This window comes from Sylvia atricapilla, chromosome 1 (genome assembly GCF_009819655.1).
Source record: "Sylvia atricapilla isolate bSylAtr1 chromosome 1, bSylAtr1.pri, whole genome shotgun sequence".
Lineage (NCBI taxonomy): Eukaryota > Metazoa > Chordata > Aves > Passeriformes > Sylviidae > Sylvia > Sylvia atricapilla.
This window is the reverse complement of record NC_089140.1, coordinates 115,228,696-115,235,791: the sequence shown is the minus strand read 5'-3', so window position 1 is coordinate 115,235,791 and position 7,096 is coordinate 115,228,696.

Sequence of the window (7,096 nt, the reverse complement as noted above, 5' to 3'; positions counted from 1 at the left end):
AGAAGACAGAACTGAATGCAGCAGAGCTATGAGTCTGGTAGTTTATGTAGCTAATGGCTGATCAAGGCTAAAAGGGCTGAGCAGTGGAGTGAATGGAAATGGGAAGACTTCCTAGAAGCTTCTAGGAATGTTTCTGGCTAAGTCACAGTCATTTTTTGCATTTTATCCCTTTTTATTCAGGTAGAAATGGTATCCAGATTTTGAATAGGGATCACAACGTTCCATGAAGACACTGAGAGCCAAGGCAGCAGTGCCTACACCATTCAGGCAGTGCACTCACCCATCCACCAGGCATGGAGTCTACTGAGTTTCCCTTTGTCTGTCCTCCTGAAAGTCCCTCTAGCAGCTGTTTCATCGAATGCTGGATTTTTGATTAAAATTTTTACAGTCTGATTAAGTTTGCAATACTTTTAAAACCCTTTAGAAATTTACAGAAGTAAAACCAAATCTATGCTGCATGAACAAAAGATGATTTGGAAAACAGCAACATAAGGAGAGGGCAGTTTCTGAGCTACATACATACAAACATAATCAAACCTTCACATGCAATTAAAATTATGATGACTTTTTACCAGGCCTATAAAAAGTTAGAATTTGTGCTATGTGATTCTAGCAAATATATACAAAGCACAGGAGACTAAGAAATGTAATAGTGAAAAACTTATATGACAGTATGTGATATTGAAAAGACAGTTTCTTGAGCTTTTCCTCATTTCTCTTCTTTGCTTCTCTGGCAGCAAACGAGCAAACTTGCAAATTCAAATTCAGGTCCTATGATTTTATTTATCATGTAAAAAATAGACATGCATCTAAAAACTACACTTTCATCTACTATTTTTGAGAAGATTTTAATATATATTTTTATACTTTCGTATAAAATTCAAATACTATTTGACAGGTACTGCATAGAACAGACAGGGTGACTTTTCACATGGCTTATATCAGCTTAGTTCACATTTATCCAACTTTGTGAACAGATTCATTTGTTGTAGTTGGATTAAATTTAGTGCAGATAGCCATGAAAACAAGGCATTTTTTAAGCCAAGATAGCCAAATTTATCCTCATTTACCTCCTGTGGAAAGCCATTAACTTTCATGAGTAGAAAGGAGAGCTGAAATTGGTTTTGCATACTGTGGAAATCGCTTCAATGCTTTGCAACTCCTTTCCTTAAGCTTATCATGGTTAAGACCATATGAGATGATAAATGGAACCAAAATTTTGACAATGGATTCATTGGTTAGAAAGTTGAAAATCTTCTATTTAATTGAACTCTTTGTAAAGTCAAAAAACTCCCAGAAAATACAATATTTATTTAGCTCAGTTGGTTAGAGCATGGTGCTAATAACATAAAGTTGTTGGTTCAGACCCTTCAGAGTTGGACTTGATGATCCCTGTGGGTCCCTTTTCAACTCAGAATATACTATATTTGTGATCTATTTTTCAGTAGTTGCAGAATCATTGAAGATAGGAGCTTATGAGTACATGAGAAAGTGAAGTCCACCATGGCCTTATCTCTGCAGCAGTTAAACCACAACACAATGAAAAAATGTGCAGATAAATGCTTCACTGTTCCAGAAGTGGTGAAATCATGGTCATTTTCCCCTTCAGGATGGGTATTACCTAAGCCTTCCATACTGCACATAGATGAAAATATAATTGATTGTAAGAATGGAAACACATAGCACAGGTTTTGATTGTCTAGAGCTTAATAATGGTGCTGATAGGGTTGAGTGTTTGTGGATAATAATCCAGAGTGCAGGCCAACAAGGCATATATCCTCATGGGACTCTCTTACAGACAAGCTAATCAGGATGAAGAGGCAGAGGAAATATTCTGTAAGCAGCTGGGAGAAGTTTTACAATCACTAGGCCCTGTTCTCATGGGGAAATTCAACTTACTGGATGTCTGCTGGAAATACAACACAGCAGAGATAAAACAGTCTAGAATGTCATGGAGTGTGTGGAAAAAAAGTTCTTGACAGAGCTGGTGAGGGAGTGAAGTAGGGAACACACTCGATGGACCTAGGGTTTGTGAACACAGAAGGACTGTTGGGTGATGTGATGGTTGGAGGCCATCAGGGGCACAGCCATCACAAAATGATTAAGTTTTCAGTTCTCAAAATAAGGAAAGTGGCCAGCAGAACTGCCACCTTGGACTTCCAGAAGGCAGACTTTGGCCTGTAAAAGAGACTGGTTGAAGGACAGTCCTCAAAAAGAAGCTCAGGAAGGCTGGACATTCTTCAAGAAAGAAATCTTAAAGGCTCAGGAGCAGGCTGTCCCCATGGGCCAAAAGACAAGATGGTGGGGAAGAAGACCAGCCTGACTGGACAGAGAGCTTTAGCTAGAACTGAGGAAAAAAAATTAGACTTTATGACCTTTGGAAGAAGGGACAGGCAGCTCAGGAGGACTGCAAGGATATTATGAGGTTTTGCAGGGAGAAAATTAGAAGAGCCAAAGTCCAGGTACAACTTAAGTTGGAGACTTTGAAATGTGAGTAACTTCGTGTTGAGAAAGAAGCTAAAAAGAATTTTAAAACATCCAGAGAACAAGCATTATCAAGAGAAAATATGTTCCTTGATCCAATAAAAGCATTTCTGGCTGCTGATTTGTGAAGACTTTTAAAAAATGTGGTTTTCTTTCCTTTGCAGAAGAGGAAAATATGTTGAAAGATCAAAACTTCTGAAAATTCAATAAAAATGCTCCCTTGCTACTATATTAGTTCCTGAAAAGTCCCCCCAAAATATCCATTTAACTGAAGATTTCTCAGATTTCAGTACAAATAAATACAATACAGACATTTTGCTGGACAGACTGTGAGGAGGTGCCTTTTTTAGGAGATACCGTGGTCCTGAAATCCCTTCTTCACACATCCCTTCTGCTGGATAACAGCAGAGGCCTCCTATTACAAGACTGAGACCATCTAAGCAACGTTTTCCCTGCTTCACTTCCAATTCACACAATAAACCCAACATTTAGCCTTGAAATACTGGCGTTTTCCCCAAAGATACTGAGATATAGAAAAGTACAGGAAATCCACATATTCTGTCTCATGTGGGTGGCCACCTGATGGCCACAGACTTTGGTGGAAATGCCAGTGTCCAAAACTTGCACATACTTCTCTCAGATTTTGCACTGGAAGCCTTTGGTATATTACATTGAAAAAGTGACTTTTTTTTTTTTTTTTTCCTCAGAAATGCTACATATTCCATTCCATCGTGGTATTTGTAGTATGTCATGAACTTTAACAAGACAGACGGAACACAGTCAGCCAGATTTCACTACAGCTTCTTGGGTTTATGTTTGTTTATTTTAATCTCCATTGTGTCTGAAATCTGCCCTCAACAAAACAAAGCATTTTGATGAGGCCAGCCTTAGAAAAAAACCCAAAACACTGGCACAGAAATATTCTTATGCTATTGGTGATTAATATGTATACAGTGTTAGTTTAGTGCCATCAAGTGACCAAAAATATGAAACAGCAGTCCTATTTTTTCCAGTTTGTTTTATTTCATTTTGTTTTTAATCTAAAGAAAGCTGATATGTTATCCTTTTGATATAAGCACAGGCAAATAGCTTTACAGTTTATCATCTGCATCTAGGGCATTTCAAGAATTAAATTTTCAAGTAAGAATTCCAAAGTTAGTTTCAAAATTTCCTCCACACATCGTTACATCAAGGTCTCCTGTTTTCACAGTTTATGAGATCTGATATATTTCACTCACCTCTGGCTGAAATCTATGCTATGTAGAACACAATAGGGGATCTCTCCAAGGTGAAAACTTGAAACAGTTTTTATTGTGTGGTGGTATCCAATGGCTCGGATAGAGGATTTTTTGATGAAGGACATCACAAACTGTGTGTATCAATCTTTATTTTGTTTTCTGAAATGCAGTAGCTATCTCTGTCAGAAACAAGAATCTTAAATGGATTTAAATGGATGCATCAAGAAAAATTTTTTGGTTTTAATATGTCCATTTATTTTATGATCAAACTTTGCATAAACAAGCAAAGATAATGTAAACTTCAAAGAAAATATTTCTGGAAATTATTTTTCCAAATTTTTGTCTGTCTTAAAAAAGTAAATAAATTTCAAACACTTATTAATGTAGTAGATGAATACATATTAAGTTCCTGGTATATTAGGATGGAAACAATCTCAGAAGCATCAATCTGAGGCAGAGTGAGCCTGTTTTCTCCTGGCTCTGTCACACTGATTTCCCACCAGAAAACAGAGATGTGCATCAGCCGCCAGGTAAACTTAAGGCCTAGAACTGGCAGAAAAGCAATGCAAACATTTTACTAAACACACTAGAGAGTGAAGAGAGAAGTTGGTACAGCTTCCACAGACAGGACAGTAAATAGAAGTGTTTTAAAAGTCCCAGCTCATGCCTTGGTGCGCAATAAACAAGCTTCAAGGTTACTGGTCTGTCAGGGCTTGCTGTGGTTGAGAGCAGAGCAAAATATCACTACAAATCACATTTGTTACCTGGTAGTCCCAATAGCAAAAATAACACCCCAGGTGATTTTTTTTAAAAGTATTTTCTTGATAGTTTGTTATATGTCCTCCTTTAAAAATTAATTCCTGTATTATCTGTAGACAGTTAGCACTCGTGGTTACAGCTTCTGGTGAAATATAAGAAATAACAAACCTTTGTGATGTTGCGATTTCACCAGACCCTGTGGTTTACAGTTAGAAAAACCCTGCAAGTAATGAAAACTCTACATATCCTCTAGTTTTTAAAGTGCTTTCATGTGTTGGATGGCAGTGTCCTAAGTGCAGGAGAGCTGTGTAATCAGTATTCATATATTTAGACACTCCAGCATGTGCAATTACTTCCTGTCAATTCATTGTACTTTGTCATGGTTTGTTTCTGACTTGCCTATGAAATGACAAATATTAATAAATTAAAATCTATTTCCTTCCCCATAAACTTTCTAAATATCTCTAGAAAAAGGTGGGGGAGAAAGAAGTTGTTTCATATCTGAAGACACATGACAGTGACAAGAACACAGAAAACAGCACAGAAAACAGCACAAGAACACAGAGAAACACCTGTTGTAAAGATATATGCATCTGCTGGCAAAAATTGAAAAACACTTTTTAAAATAAAGATTCCTTTAAACATCACTCCTAAATGACAAGCTTTCAAATTGTGGAAAGGATTTGGTACTGTGATTGATTGAGAAGCACTGGTCAGAGCAAAGGAAAACTTGAATGCCAATCAAATTCTGTCAGTAATTGACTAGTTATATCTTACCTTGTCCATCACAACATTTCCTTTTAGTAATGGCATTTGCTTATGCTCTCATCACTTAATTTAGACTTCTGGAGTCTTGCTGGTTTCCTTGACTTTCTTATCATCCAGGTGCCATCATCAGTGACTAATGTAGTTTTACTGCTGTAATTGATCTAATGTCATGGGCCACAAATCTTGTCACATATTGTACAAATGCAACCAAGAGATGCTCTTTCTCGCAAAGAAATAATTTTCTTCTTCCATAAAGAGGTAACAAATCCTTACAGTCAGATGAGGGAAAATAATGAGTCAAAACCAACACACATGTACAACTGGCTAAAAGAATGCAGCCACATGTAGGACATAGAAATGGTGATCCCTATGGCAATGAAAAACCATACTCCTTTCTTTATTTTTTTCTTCTGTTCCCATCTTCCCAAACCCCCACAGCCCATTGCTTAAGTTGTCAACCAGAGTGCTGTATCCTTTAATGCTCAGTTATAGATGCTGAGCATACATGCTTCCTTTGAAGCATGGATTTCAGGTTCAAAATCTCAGAGGAAGAGTAGGTGCCTTTTGCTTCAGACTTCTAAAAATTTTGGGTACTTGAAGTATGCCTTTGCGGCATGCGAAATCTTTAATCTTTACCATTCAATAGGGACAAGCCAAATGCCCTTTCATTGTCTAAACCATCCTTCCAATAACTTTTTAAAAGAAGAGATCAGGTAACTTGAACTTCTTACATTAATGGTCTTTCACTTTAGGAATTTAAAAAAAATGTAAGTATCAGAAGGCATACAGCATGAGGAGCTGTTCAATTTATTTTCTGCATATTGCTGAGTGATGTAGTCCTAAGTAGTTTCTCACACCCTATTCTGTTCCAATTCTTTGAACAGAAGGCCATTGAAGTCAAGCTATTATAATGAGGCAGCAATATCAAATACTGAATTTTTCTCTTTCATATCATACCAAGCGGGAATTCTAAATGTGATTCTGTAAAAATTACCATATGCTTATGAGTACTGAGCAGAAGCTCCAGCTCAGTTTTGGAAATTTTTCAGAACACACAGAACCCCAGAATTTCACCTCTGCTCCTCTTCAAATGCAAAAGACTGCTTTTCCTCTCTCCTCTTTGAACCAGTCAGCTGATAGCAGATATGTTTCCACCACAATTAAAAGCACAACTTACAAAACAGCTATATGAGCAGTGTGCTTCATGTCCAGGGAATTTTTCCTCCACAGTGCTGCCTGGTGTCCAGCCTGTCCAGCCATGTCTGATTACTATGAGATCAGCATAGTCACAGAGATTTTGAAATGCTGAAAATACACTAAAGTTACTCCTGCATGTGTGTGAATATGGCAGTGGGTAAGTTTAATCTTTAGGGCAAAAGTGGGTTTGCTTTTAACAAATAATGTAGACGTTGCTCCTTTCACTCAGCTGTAGCAGCTGTACCTTAAAATTGAATGTGCAATTTAAGACAGTCATCTGGACTCTGTCCAGAGTGAGGAGAGATCCTATAGGAAGTAATCCATTCCCCTTAGGTGGGATGTCCAGGGTAAGAACAGTGACTCACCCATCTCTCTCCATGACACACAGCAGAAACATAGAAGACTACCTTAGACTAAAGACTTAAATTAAATATTTGGCTAAATTTAGATGAGAAGAATCCATCCTTAGTGTTTCAAGTGCAATTTTTTCCTGAAGAAATTCTGTTCTAAAGAAGTGCTCTGAATAGAAGTGTTGTTTGTATTCATTTGTCACTTCTCCAGCAGCTATAAAAAATACTTCTAACTCTATTGACTGGTGACAGAGGAGAAAGCATTTTTCACTTTAGAAAAAAGTCTAGTCTTACATTCAG